The sequence below is a fragment of the Aulonocara stuartgranti genome (assembly GCF_965226115.1).
Source record: "Aulonocara stuartgranti genome assembly, chromosome: 6".
NCBI classification, from domain to species: Eukaryota; Metazoa; Chordata; class Actinopteri; order Cichliformes; family Cichlidae; genus Aulonocara; species Aulonocara stuartgranti.
Window position 1 is genome coordinate 26,450,069 of NC_138944.1, and position 15,473 is coordinate 26,465,541.

A 15,473-nucleotide genomic window follows, 5' to 3' on the forward strand; every position below is an offset into this window, starting at 1 on the left:
AGCGGGCATGGAATTACAGAGCACATGTAGCTGGCAAAACAAATTTGCAATTCTCCTTGTCTATTCTCAAACCCCCAGTGTACGGCACATGCCCTCTAGAGACAGAACAAACAGCGGTTAAGATGTTTAAAAGGCTTTTCTCTCTTAGATACCTGTGCAGCTGAATACCAATAGACTGCTTTTACATTAAAGGGGGTTGGTGACAAGGCACTACATTCAGAGCTAGCGGGGAAGTGCTAACTCCTCCGGTTTCCTCAAGGGCAAAAATGTGCTTAATGCCTTTGCATGATGTTGTATGAAGGTGTTCTCTTTCTCTGTCAGCCTATTCAGGACGTGAGCTGAGGTAAACACTGAGGCCCCACACGTGCGCTGGAGTGTGTGGTGAAATCATTTCCACTAGCGGGACATATCCCACTGATTTCTAAAAGGTCACTGTCATTATTGTTGCTTAGCAACCTTGTGTGTGGAGCCATAGGTGTACACCGTACAGCAATTGTGGATGCTGAGATGCAGAAGATCACGGGGAAATTTACATGAGTGTATAATGAATCACTTCGATAGCGCTGATATTCGCGTTAACCTCATGCGGCTAAATGTATGCGCCTGTTTTTATTATGAGAATAAAACATACATAAAATTGGAAAAGACCCACAATATCAACAAATTTAAAAAGTTTTCATGTGAGTAAGGAGAAAAAGATGCTGACTTGTTGCCGTGACTTGTTAATAGACAAAGAGGCTGCGCTTCCAGTCCTTGGCACTTGAGTAATGACATGAAAAATATGTTGTCGGTGTGAACAGAAAACACATATGCTGATACGCAAACAAAAAATCAAATGAGTAATAAAGCTCCACACACAAAATTGAAATGTTCCAACTTAGTTATACAAGAGTTATTAGAGTTTTTTCATTTATTTATTTATTTTTTGGATTAGCTAATTTGCTAAATTCCTTTATGTTTTGAATGACTACATAAAGCACTTTGAGTAAGAAGCTTGATTTGCCTGTTGTGTTGTATGAAGTGTGGGATCATGATGTACTGGATATGTGGGATTAAAGATGTGGATGCTGGGGTGATGACAATAAAACTCATCAGCTAGTCTTACTGGACAAAGGCCAAGAAGATGGGGCATGTGTAGTAGCCAGCAGATATGGGACTCAAGACTTCCTGTCCCATACGAATCCTATCCATTATGTATTAATGCAGACACATTATTAGAGAGCTAATGAAAAGCTAAATCATTATCAGGCCTCAGTCACACAGGACTAGAGACCTGTGATTGACCCGCTGTTAAGTGGCTAGGGAAAAATGTGAATTCCCCAACTAGTTGGCAGTCGCTAGGTGAAGCTGGTCACATGGTTTGTATAGAAGACACCAACTTGACTGCAAACACTGGCCAACTACTTGCCAAGCTGTAGTGAAACTTGAAAAATGCGATGCAATCGAAATGGAGAACATTTGTCTTGAAAATGAAAGTTGTGCCTTACCGCTATTTTTACTTTGAAGACCAACAGTCTCTATTTATTAGTTGCAGCATGTTTGGTTATTTCACTACCACTTAGTGAGTAGCTGATGAGTTTTTGTAGCCAGGTCGGCTCTGAGCAGTTCCTGGGACTGAGGCCATAGGTATTAGCTTATGTTCTGAAATTCCTTTCTGGGAAAAGTGATCCTCTACAGGGAGTGCAGAATTATTAGGCAAATGAGTATTTTGTCCACATCATCCTCTTCATGCATGTTGTCTTACTCCAAGCTGTATAGGCTCGAAAGCCTACTACCAATTAAGCATATTAGGTGATGTGCATCTCTGTAATGAGAAGGGGTGTGGTCTAATGACATCAACACCCTATATCAGGTGTGCATAATTATTAGGCAACTTCCTTTCTTTTGGCAAAATGGGTCAAAAGAAGGACTTGACAGGCTCAGAAAAGTCAAAAATAGTGAGATATCTTGCAGAGGGATGCAGCAGTCTCAAAATTGCAAAGCTTCTGAAGCGTGATCATCGAACAATCAAGCGTTTCGTTCAAAGTAGTCAACAGGGTCGCAAGAAGCGTGTGGAAAAACCAAGGCGCAAAATAACTGCCCATGAACTGAGAAAAGTCAAGCGTGCAGCTGCCAAGATGCCACTTGCCACCAGTTTGGCCATATTTCAGAGCTGCAACATCACTGGAGCGCCCAAAAGCACAAGGTGTGCAATACTCAGAGACATGGCCAAGGTAAGAAAGGCTGAAAGACGACCACCACTGAACAAGCTGAAACGTCAAGACTGGGCCAAGAAATATCTCAAGACTGATTTTTCTAAGGTTTTATGGACCGATGAAATGAGAGTGAGTCTTGATGGGCCAGATGGATGGGCCCGTGGCTGGATTGGTAAAGGGCAGAGAGCTCCAGTCCGACTCAGACGCCAGCAAGGTGGAGGTGGAGTACTGGTTTGGGCTGGTATCATCAAAGATGAGCTTGTGGGGCCTTTTCGGGTTGAGGATGGAGTCAAGCTCAACTCCCAGTCCTACTGCCAGTTTCTGGAAGACACCTTCAAGCAGTGGTACAGGAAGAAGTCTGCATCCTTCAAGAAAAACATGATTTTCATGCAGGACAATGCTCCATCACACGCGTCCAAGTACTCCACAGCGTGGCTGGCAAGAAAGGGTATAAAAGAAGAAAAACTAATGACATGGCCTCCTTGTTCACCTGATCTGAACCCCATTGAGAACCTGTGGTCCATCATCAAATGTGAGATTTACAAGGAGGGAAAACAGTACACCTCTCTGAACAGTGTCTGGGAGGCTGTGGTTGCTGCTGCACGCAATGTTGATGGTGAACAGATCAAAACACTGACAGAATCCATGGATGGCAGGCTTTTGAGTGTCCTTGCAAAGAAAGGTGGCTATATTGGTCGCGGATTTGTTTTTGTTTTGTTTTTGAATGTCAGAAATGTATATTTGTGAATGTGGAGATGTTATATTGGTTTCACTGGTGAAAATAAATAATTGAAATGGGTATATATTTGTTTTTTGTTAAGTTGCCTAATAATTATGCACAGTAATAGTCACCTGCACACACAGATATCCCCCTAAAATAGCTAAAACTAAATACAAACTACTTCCAAAAACATTCAGCTTTGACATTAATGAGTTTTTTGGGTTCATTGAGAACATAGTTGTTGTTCAATAATAACATTATTCCTCAAAAATACAACTTGCCTAATAATTCTGCACTCCCTGTAGTTGTTCTCCTGCATGCACTGAAAACCTGATAAAACGACTACAAATGGAAACCAGATAGCTGCTAGTACCAAAGCTCTTGCCCTCAAATTGTGCATTTACATGTCGTTACCTTTTTGTAGATTAAGGTAATTGTCACAAGTTGCAGTGAAAGCCGTGTGAAAATGATTTAGGACCCAAAATGCGGCAGCTCTGGTGCAAGTGAGTTTATTAAACCAAAAGAGGATACAACAGGGATGGTGAAGGTGAACATGAAACTAAGAAAACCTAAACTGGGAAAAACTAACAGAAACTAACCAGAAACAGATATGCAGGGAGGTACGAGGAAATACACGGAAGACGGATGGAGAGAAGCAGACGAACCAGCAACGAGGACGAGGTAACACACACTATAAATACACACACCAGGAATCAAGGGATGGGAAACAGGAGGGGAACACACCTGGAAGACATCACAGCTGATGAGGCAGGGGAAACGTAAACAGAACGCACTGACATCAGACAAAGACCTTCAAAGTAAAACAGGAAACACATACACGTAATGACACAAACTCAGAGACGCGGACTAAACACAGAGACCTACCACACTAAGGGGGATACACAAGGAGGGATGACACCAAACAGAGGGAACCCAACTAAACCCTGGGAAACCCAACACAACAGTGATAATACAAAAAACGATCAAAAGAAAACGTACACAACCAAAAACACTGGGTCACCGACCCAGGACCATGACAGTAATAATATTGTTTCTAATAGAAGTCTGTGTACCATTACAAAACTGCAATTAATATTTGTCCTTTTCCAAATAACCACAACTTTTTCTCAACCAGAAAAAAACGTCATAGTTAGCAAAATCTAGCCTTACCATTATGATAATAATACAACATCCTGGGTTATACATACTTGATGAATCTTGAGTGAATCATGATGAAATCATGAATACTGGCAGTCTTATCTGGCAATGTTGTTAGAAGGTGATGCAAATGACAAAAGCCAGGCCGTGCACACAGCTCCTGCAGCGGGGACAACATTTCATTACTAGTTTGGTATTTCAGAGCCAAACAACAGCACTGAATGTCTTCCTGAAGCCCAACATCACCAAGTCCAACCAGGAAACTGTTGTACACTGTTGCTGTATAAGTAAGGCACATTTTTGGACTTTGATTTAGCAGAAAACATCAACCATAACCAAACAAATACGCTTGAAAAGTAAAGACACTATTCTTTGCATCTTGTACAAGGATGTCTGCCTCAGCCTGGATGGAACTCGATCTGAGTTATAATACAATGTTAAAGCCAGTGCAAGGTATGTACAGAGGCCTATATAGAGGCAGAGTGATCTCTAAGTCATGTCCCATTTGTGGAGGTTGATGGATTTCCCCTTGCTCTGCTCCCTGAGCTCAGTGGGGAGAAGGCAGGGCTGATAAGGTGATTTATCTGCACCTTTCCACCTCCTGTAATGGATGGCACATCCACCTTTCCCTGAAACTTCATCATCTCACAGCTGCACCCCCCTCACACGGAGAGGCGTGAGAGAGAAATGAAACAGACATGCTACACAAGAAGAAAAAATGAAAACAGACTAAGCAGATAGTGAGTTCTTTTCCACACTTTCTCATTAAGGAGAGTATGTGGGAACATGACACTTAGCACTCTGAAGCCACTAAATCACTCTCCAATGTCAAGCACAACCAAGGCATAGGATAGATCTCAGCTCGTTGCTACCAGGGCTTTGATCGATTCCTCAATTCCTTCATCTGGCCTCGGTCCTTTGGGGTTCTGCTCTGTTGCTGCTGCAGTATGATGGTCAAAATCACGAGAGCATCCAGCAACACATATGAAGTACAAATCAGCTGGTTGCTGCCACTGTAATTTTCTTATACTGTGTGTTTCAGCCTTTTCAAGCCCCCTACTGGATTAGGATTATAAATCTACGTACACCACAATATTAGCAGCGGGTTATTCCCTTCCTACCATGTAGCACATTCAAAAAACACTCAGGTCACGTGAGTGCTTTGTGATTTAAGTTGAACCTTTCATTTTAAAAATGTGTTTTTCTCCCATCAGTCCGTCGAAACTATGAAGGTGACGACAGAGGCTGCTACTGGCAGGCCGCTGCTCTCATCACTCAAGAGACCCGAAGAGTTTGCTAGTCAGGAAAATGTGAAAATGTGCCATTTTACTGCATGTTATCGCATTTGAAAATGATGAAAAGTAAAGCTGTCAAATGGAGTTCTTACTATTATCCTCAGCTGCTCTTTGATTGGATTTTGCAGAAGGATGGGATCTGAAGCAGGGCCAAAGAGCCTACACTTCCCTGGCTCATGCCAAAACATAGGAAGCTTTTAAATTCTGCAACAGCTCAAAGGACTTCTACAGTTTTTCCTGCACTCTTAAAATACCAGTATTTGTCCAAACTAACGCCCACTAACTGCCAGATTTTATTTTGTGCCGATTGACACTTGACTAGCTCTCCTTTAATTTGTCACAGCTCTCTTTTGGGTTTTTTCTCCTTGTTTGCTCCTCTCTACATCCTGTGCATTGCGTCACACTCCCTGTCAAAGAATCTAATGGTGATTCAATATAGTCTTGTGGTACTCATTTTGCAGCTACTCTGTATCTGAAACTGTATTAGTATTCTCCTGTCTAAACAGCTCCTCAGTTTCCCTTAAACATAATTATAATTTTTACACCACAGAGAGAGTATCAATTAACCTCAGTGGTCAGCATTAGAAACACAGCAGCGCGCCTGCTGGTTTCTGCTTCAGTGCCTCGGGCCGCTGGCTGACTCACCTATGTTTTAGCGGGAGCGAGGAAAGAGGGTGGAGGGATAAGGAGAAGGAGGGAGACAATCAATAACAGATCAAAGTGTTTTAGCTTACCTTGGGCTGCAGAGAGAGAGGAGTTGTAATCAGCAAAGACACTGTTTACTCACCAAGCCTTCCAGAGGCACGGGGAGGACTCCAGGCGCTGCGTAGGCTAGCTGTGATATTTTCAACAACCTATCTAGAATTATAGAGGGAAATAGAAGAGAATGATATAAAACAATGAGCTAGTTAATGTCTTTCTGCAGAACAGAAGAGTTTAAATCTAAAAGGTTTACTTAACATTTTTCTCTGTATTTGAAATTAATGTAAATGCTAACATATAGCATAGCTTATACTATGCTAGCCTGTACGCCGTTAAAAACTTGCTGCTATCCAAAACTGAAATATCAAAAAATATATATTTCAAGATTAGAGCAGTCATTTGCTATGTGAGCACATACTCATGCAACATACCTCAGTCTAGTAGCCAATAGGCTGGACTGAAGTGTTGCTTTCCATAGAAGAGTATTTTGGGCTCTGTGGTTTAGACAGGATATTCAGATAGCAAATAAAAATGTCTGGTCTTAGCTTCCGCTTCCTGGACTGTCATTGTTCAAGAATACAGATTAATTCTAAAAAGCCCATCCAAAACACAACAACAAAAACAATAAAAAATCTAAATGGTCATTAAACAACAGCTAGCAGTTTTGCTGTCCCTCTTTTGCTCGTCACACCACACCGAAGCACACAACCAGTCTTCTCAAAGATAATTTGTCAAAAACTGACGAAATCGGACCACAGACTACAAACTCTCCATATTTATATGCAGGAAATACAGTATGGTTTTTAGAGATTACTTTAATATAAACATCTAAGGAATACTGTATATTTATCATAAACTGATAAGATTAAGTACTAAACATTGAAACACTTGCCAGCTCGAGAACAAAAGATGTTACTTGGAAATACCAACATGCTTCTTAGATTAGAAGTTTAGCAAAACAAAGCTACCTTTAGCAACTCCCTTTTTCACGAAAGGTCACCCCAGCAGAAAGTTTTACATATTTGATCTGGCAGATTTTGACACCAGATGCAGTTACCGGCACAACCGTTTTGGTATTTTTGTCTCCTTTTAAATCAAACTGGCATCTTTAGCTAGTGAGGAAAATGTTTAAACAACTACACTATGACACAGCTATAGAGTTTTAGCAATCTAATTCTGAAAAGTATTAGACACAATAATAATAACTAAGATGCATCAAATCTTGGGATATATCTCAAAAGACATGAATAGCAAATTTTATGGCTCGCTATCCAGTGATTTTCGTGATATTTCACAAATCGGCCCGATCCCTTCAGTTTCTTAACTCTGATTTTTAGATCTTAGTTTGCTGAATTCATGTGGACCTGCATTCATGATAACAGATTATATTGTTTTACATCCAGAATCTCAATGAAAGGGCTGCTTCACTTAAAGAACAAATCTAGCTGATATCAGACATGAATAGCAGGAAGATGTCAATTACCTGCATGTCTGAGGTGTACCTAGTACCCATGCTCAATTTGTAAACATAGTCAAAGTATTGTGATGCACAGCACATTTTGGCTTCCCCCCCGTCATTAGTGTGAAGTCTATTAGCTGGGATCGATTAATAATGGCAACGTGAGACCAGAAGAGAGATTGCTGGGAGGTCTCATCCCAGTGATCCACATCCGTTGAGTTGATGGCTGGCTGAGTGACATTGACCCATGACACCAGCCTGCCTTCACTGCCACTTCCTCCAAGCTGTAAAAAGCATGTCTGAATCGCAGAGGGTGCGGGCAGAGTGGGAGTGAAATGGGAGAGAGGAAGAGGAGGAGGGGTGTTGTGCCAAGTGTCCATGGAGGAAAGACTAAAGTGCTAAGATTTGCGAATGAATTAAGGGACTGATGATTTCTCAGCTGGAGAGTTTCATCATAAAAGGAAGACTTCTCCACCCTCTATTTCCACTCTTCTTGTCTGTTTTTTTTGACTCACATCTTTGACTTGTGTCACCTTTTGATCACATGACCCGCTGCTTTCTCTCCCTTTCTCTCTCTTCCAGCTGAAGTGACCACACACCACACGTGTCACAGGGCTACCAGACAGGGGAAACCAGCAGTGATTTAGCAAACAAGCGCTCAATCAATGGTGCAGTGGAGCGCGTAACACATGCCAGTCAAAACCTATTACGTTCAAACAACCCTCTTCAACTTCCACTCCACTGGTCTGACCCTTGGGCTGCTAGTCAAAGAGACTGGCCAGAGGACAGCCAGAGCCTTATGAAGTCAAAAACTGTGAGAAAAAATGGTGGCTTTAAATTGCCAATTATTATTGCTATTTAAAAAAATGTATGCAGCACGTTTTAATTGTTAAAACAGAGTTAAGTCACAGAGACAATCAGTTTAATCCAATTCAATTTTTTTTCAAATCAATTCGTGGAAAACAGTCTCTGGTTTATTTTGAGTCCTTATCTGAAAGGTTTCATCATCATCATAAGGATTTCCTTCTGTAGCAAAAAACAACAACAAAGCATACAACCAAAAAAGACTACACAGATGTTTTTTTAATGCTTGAAAATTTAAATATTTAATCTTTTCTTCTTAAAAATATGTAACACAAAGAATTTTTGTTTGGAGACAAAAATGTATCTTATTTATTTTTATTTAATCAGTATTGCAGAGATAAATTAAACTGGACATATCTACAAAGTTGCAGAATTACATTTACTAAATCATGAGATAACAGTTTTGTTTAAAATATTTAAATCTAACCAAAAATATTTGAGTAATCGCACCCTAATATCTTGTAATAACAGCTAGAAGGATAAAATATGAAGAAAGTTCAACATGGATTCTTTTGCATTTCTGGCTCGACAACAGGTACAGGGTGATGGTCATCAATTTTCTCTGTTGAGCCAGACTTTCTGCTTCAGGCTCTGGCACGCTCACAGAAAAAGTGTTTTATGTGCTGTATTACTTTTTTGGCACAAAATGATCCCTGTGAGTGCCACCTCCTCTAATCTGAGACATTATCAGGCGATGGTGATAAAAACATCTATAAAGAATAAAAAAAAATAACAGTAAATTGCAACACTGTTGCAAACAAAACACGACATTAATCTAGCACTAATTAATTAATTTTAGTTTATTAAAGTAAACTTTTTAATTCAAGTTAATTATGCTAATGCTGAGTGCACTCTGCTGCTGTTTATTTCTAATGTGAAGGCTGCACCTTTGAGCTCTGAAACTAGAAAGTGTCTAAATATATATAAAGATTAATAAAGGAGATGTGGAAGTTTGTCAGTAAATCAAAGTCAAATTGAATTTATTGGCTGCATATGTATTCTTGGTATGTTCTGTGTTCTAACAGTTACGACTGCAGCAGTGTAGCAGAGACCGAGCAACAGATAAAAAAGTACAAAAACATTTATATGTTCTCTGTGTCACCAGCTGAATACATTTAAATTCAAGTGACAATGATATATGTAGTTTGCCCTGCTTTAACGTTACAGCGAGGCTTCATTTGTGATGTAGAAACAAACGAAACAGAGAAACTATACGGCAGTTAAAAGATGCTGTGAATAACTTATGTTAGGCATAAGTTACCACGGTTTGTATCAAGTGAACCTTGCTTTGTAGTACACTCCTCAGGTACCCAAACATTTTTGTATGTACAGTGGGGCAAAAAAGTATTTAGTCAGCCACCGATTGTGCAAGTTCCCCCACTTAAAATGATGACAGAGGTCAGTAATTTGCACCAGAGGTACACTTCAACTGTGAGAGACAGAATGTGAAAAAAAAAATCCATGAATCCACATGGTAGGATTTGTAAAGAATTTATTCATAAATCAGGGTGGAAAATAAGTATTTGGTCAATAACAAAAATACAACTCAATACTTTGTAACATAACCTTTGTTGGCAATAACAGAGGTCAAACGTTTACTATAGGTCTTTACCAGGTTTGCACACACAGTAGCTGGTATTTTGGCCCATTCCTCCATGCAGATCTTCTCGAGAGCAGTGATGTTTTGGGGCTGTCGCCGAGCAACACAGACTTTCAACTCCCGCCACAGATTTTCTATGGGGTTGAGGTCTGGAGACTGGCTAGGCCGCTCCAGGACTTTCAAATGCTTCTTACGGAGCCACTCCTTTGTTGCCCGGGCGGTGTGTTTTGGATCATTATCATGTTGGAAGACCCAGCCTCGTTTCATCTTCAAAGTTCTCACTGATGGAAGGAGGTTTTGGCTCAAAATCTCACGATACATGGCCCCATTCATTCTGTCCTTAACACGGATCAGTCGTCCTGTCCCCTTGGCAGAAAAACAGCCCCATAGCATGATGTTTCCACCCCCATGCTTCACAGTAGGTATGGTGTTCTTGGGATGCAACTCAGTATTCTTCGTCCTCCAAACACGACGAGTTGAGTTTATACCAAAAAGTTCTACTTTGGTTTATCTGACCACATGACATTCTCCCAATCCTCTGCTGTATCATCCATGTGCTCTCTGGCAAACTTCAGACGGGCCTGGACATGCACTGGCTTCAGCAGCGGAACACGTCTGGCACTGCGGGATTTGATTCCCTGCCGTTGTAGTGTGTTACTGATGGTGACCTTTGTTACTTTGGTCCCAGCTCTCTGCAGGTCATTCACCAGGTCCCCCCGTGTGGTTCTGGGATCTTTGCTCACCGTTCTCATGATCATTTTGACCCCACGGGATGAGATCTTGCGTGGAGCCCCAGATCGTGGGAGATTATCAGTGGTCTTGTATGTCTTCCATTTTCTGATGATTGCTCCCACAGTTGATTTTTTCACACCAAGCTGCTTGCCTATTGTAGATTCACTCTTCCCAGTCTGGTGCAGGTCTACAATACTTTTCCTGGTGTCCTTCGAAAGCTCTTTGGTCTTGGCCATGGCGGAGTTTGGAGTCTGACTGTTTGAGGCTGTGGACAGGTGTCTTTTATACAGATGATGAGTTCAAACAGGTGCCATTCATACAGGTAACGAGTGGGGGACAGAAAAGCTTCTTACAGAAGACGTTACAGGTCTGTGAGAGCCAGAGATTTTCCTTGTTTGAGGTGACCAAATACTTATTTTCCACCCTGATTTATGAATAAATTCTTTACAAATCCTACCATGTGAATTCATGGATTTTTTTTTCACATTCTGTCTCTCACAGTTGAAGTGTACCTCTGGTGCAAATTACTGACCTCTGTCATCATTTTAGGTGGGGGAACTTGCACAATCGGTGGCTGACTAAATACTTTTTTGCCCCACTGTAAATGCTTTTCCCCTTTTTTGTACAGTCAACACAACACTCAAGAGAACGTGCCATATGTGGGGTGGGCGTGGGGGGTGGGGTGGTTACAGTTTAACAATAAATCTAAAAACAGAGTGAGAACCAAAAGCAAACAACCAATAGAAAAGTCTAAAAGTAATAAAAAAGGTTTAAAAATCTCTGGTAAACTTGTTCTGTGTCAGATTCAGACTTTAGTCTCTGATGTTAGTCCTGACCTAACTTGCACCTTTGCCAGTGATCCAACCAACTAAAGCAGACACTTGACTTTGTGACAAGGACACAAATCAATAGATAAAGGTTTATGTTGAATTGGGAAAATTTGTGTCCAGGAAAACAAATGTATAAATTCAGTTGCGTGACTGTTTCATAAACTGCCATGAGGCCGTGCTGGTAACCAAACCAAACCTACCAACGTCAAACACGGATACTTTATGCACCCCTCAGCTTCAGGGTTTGCAACACCTATAACTTCTGACCCTAGCAAGCGATTTAGTGTTTAGTTTTTTAAACAAACCTCTCTGAAATCTAACAGTGTAAGGAAATATGTGGCTCCCAGTTTAAAGATCAACACTCCCCAAAGCTCCCAGTCTTATAACAACAGCTATCCACAGATGACGAGGAGTAAACGAAGCATGAGGGAGGATACTACTATGGTAGATTTTTCAGCTGTGATGTAATTATGGAGATATCACAGTGAAATCAAGCTGGCTGTGATTCCTCAGTAAAAGGAGCTCATGCTAATAGCACTAGAAAATAATGTGTGATGATGGACTTGGTCCTCTGCTCTCTTCTTGTTCCTGTCACTGCTGCTTTAAGGCCGTCAGTGCAATAGTGAGGATCCTGACATCACCTTTTGATTTACACACATGCATCTGCACGTGCACTCGTGCAAAAACAGCACACACAAACACATACACACAAGTAAAAGAAGAAATTGAAACACACACCCTTTCAAACACACACACACCAGTTTACACAGACACACACACACACACACGAGAGGCAGGCTGCGAGCAAGCTGGGTTTTTGTGTAGCACCACATGCGAATGAGGCTAAAAGAAGTGAAATGAACCCTTTGAGTCAAAGAGGAGCTTGGGGCGTGCTGCAGGCAGAGAGCTCAGTCAGAGAGGGAGCTTGGCAGGCAAATGCGCCTTCTGTTGACAGCTTCCACTGAACATCTAATGGCAAGAGATGGGGGCCCACAACCGCCTTCTTCCATGCCATTGGTTTCCCATTTTATCACATTTAGTAGGGCGCCTCTCAGCGCATTTGTAAATATGTCAAGTCACCATTCATATTTTACAGTTATTAGCATTGTCTCTCAATTTCTTTTCTGAGCGATGTTGTTTTTCTTCTTTTTCTTTCTCAGGAAAGTTCTTTGTTTCAGCTCTTTCTGTTCAGAGTTAGAGAACAGGGCTAGGCACTGATGCCTTAGAGACTAGGTTTTTTTGGAGAAGGGGTTTATGTATTCTTTATGATGTGATATACAGCCTGAGAGAGGGAACACTGGGTAAGAACATACCAGTGCCAGGCTACGTTCTCAGCATGATATGAGGATGAAAATGATATGAGAATTTCTGAGTGCTTGCTCTCTTTCTGTCAATACCTGGGGCTGCGATTGTAAGTGAATGGCCCATCACGATTTTCAAGGTGCTTTCGCAAAATTCCTGATGTCCTTATATAGCACAAAGGTAAAACAAAATAAAAACAGGTAAAAGAGAAATGGCGACCATGTTTAGAGGTTATATATACACATATATATCTATATATATATATTCATATATATATATCTATATATATATATATAGATATATATATCATATTAATAAATTAATTAAAGAGAAATTATCGACTATATATGAAAATGACACAGAGATTAATTATGATCTAATTTTACTGTCTTTCAGCTAAATGTTTTGATTTTAGCGCCTCCGTGTCTACTAGTTTGATTCAGTCTTGCTTGTTTATGTCAGTCAACTTGTAGTCTCAGCGGGCAGCTGTTTCAGCAAAAAACAAAACAAACAAACCTACAAACACACACACACAAAAATCCAGCAGCCCTCAGCAGGGAGCTGTTTTCAGACACACAAAAAAGGAAAAAAAAGACCAACAGCCCAGCCCCAAACGGCAGCCAGTGGACAAAGTTTTAGCAACCAGCCACTGAAAAGTGTGAAATAATTAGCAGTTTAGTTTCCAAACACCCCAAGATTCTCCTCAGGACTTGGTGGAGATGAAAACGGAGGAAAAAGAAAAGTGAGTCTTGGATTGTCAAAGTTGTTCTGTGTTTGCTGAATGTGTAACACAACTTTGAGGAAAGTGTAGCCTGTTTTATTGTCCCCCCCAGACACTCAGTTAAAACCGCCGCAGCAAGTTGCAAGTTGGAAACAATTAGAAAGGAAGAAACTGTATTTGACAACAATGACACAAGTATATGATATACAAATATCATAGACACATTTTTTTGCCTGTATGTCCATTGCTTAGTTAGCATGTTTAAAATTCAAAAGACGTAATGAGAACTTTCTGTGTGGATCACTGTAAAGAATGACATCATTACGTAAAGGTGCCTTACCCTCAGCTCTCGTCCTCTGTCTAAAGACCTTTAGAAGAAAGGCCACATCTCTGGCTATAATTCCAATTAATATTTCCCCTCTGTGCTGTGTATGCATAGATCACCTTGATGTGGCCACTGCTTTGAATGCACTGAGGGAAAGAAAGTACTTTTCTTAATGTGTGAAAATGATAAACATGTTGTTCCTTGGCTATCTAATTTGCTGTGATGGTATTAATCAGTGTTGCACAGCAGGCGATGGTGAAGCGGAAAGGACAAAATGAACCAGAACATTAGTCAATGGGAAGAATGATGTATTACCTGTTCACTCATAAAGTCATTGAGTGGGGAAATTAGAGAAAGAACTTAATGTTCACATGACTTCAGCTCCCTGTGTAAATATCAAACTAAAGATCAAGAGGAGCAAAGACACGTAATGCACAAAACAGCAACTTTTTCCTTTAAAATGTGTCTTAAACACTTAAATCTATCTATCTATCTATCTATCTATCTATCTATCTATCTATCTATCTATCTATCTATCTATCTAGATGATTGCAGGCACTCACTGTTGTACCTCTCTCCTGAGTGCCTTTATACTAGGGCTGAACGATTATGGAAAATAATCTAATTGCGATTTTTTGCCCCAATATTGCGATTGCGATGCGATATGCGATTATTTTTTAAGGTCTTTGTCTTCTGTATTATTAAACAAAGACAAGCAATACATCATATAGTATGGCCAATACTATATTACATAAATTTTAAACTGTTCTTTCCTGGAAGACAGACCTCTGTTATGATGACATGAGGTGATGCATGAATTGATGACTGACATTTTTATTTAACTTCTTCAATCACAACAGTATATTTGAACATACACAATAGTTTATTTTTAGCTTACAAACATCTGAGCATAAAGTGCTGACAAGGAACCCTGGTGTAAACATTAAAATGAAAGTCAGTACAATGTGCAGATTGCAGAAATATACATAAAAAAATCAGTGGCTTTACCACACTCAGTTTTTCGACATCTGTGAACTACTAGACTGTCATTCAATTAAAAAATAATATTAAATAAATAAAACTAATAAATAAAAAATACACACATCTTACTGATCTCTGCAGTCAGTAACATTACACATAAAGTGCAAACATAATAGCAATTGTATAAACACACACACAAACACGCCTTTAAAGTTTAAAGGCGTGAAATTGAACGGTCTAGTTCTGATTAGCTAATCAGAAGGCTAGTTCTGATTAGCGTCACCGCTGTCTCGGTGGAGTTTAATAAACTCGGCCGTCTGCTTCTTGCTATCTAAAATATAACCAGACACTGGTGTAAATTCTCGACTGTCTCATACTTCTGTTTAATAAGTTTTCTGTTTGACGTTTAGTCAGCTGTGTGAAAACCAAGGAGGAACCCACCCGGGGGATTAATAAAGTTTTATTTTATCTAATCTAATAACTTTAATCTCAGCCAAACCGATTTACTCACGAACAAACAAAACACTGAAAAAAGCCCAACAATAACATTTTTAGGTTGTCTAAGTGACTTATATATTACGTTTAACC

General features: G+C 40.2%; 1 long non-coding RNA gene across 2 annotated transcripts in view; it reads right to left on the minus strand.

Moving 5' to 3' along the window:
• LOC309708825 overlaps positions 1–15,473 on the minus strand; it is a 53,759-nt gene that overhangs the window by 36,082 nt on the left and 2,204 nt on the right. Inside the window, exons 1-2 of one of the 2 annotated variants that reach the window (XR_014277331.1) lie at positions 6,503–6,735; positions 6,157–6,227 (exon numbers count right to left, since the gene is read on the minus strand). This is a non-coding gene — a long non-coding RNA (uncharacterized lncRNA). Of the gene's footprint in view, positions 1–6,156; positions 6,228–6,502; positions 6,736–15,473 lie in introns of those variants that run through there. The other variant, XR_014277330.1, reaches the window with a different exon arrangement.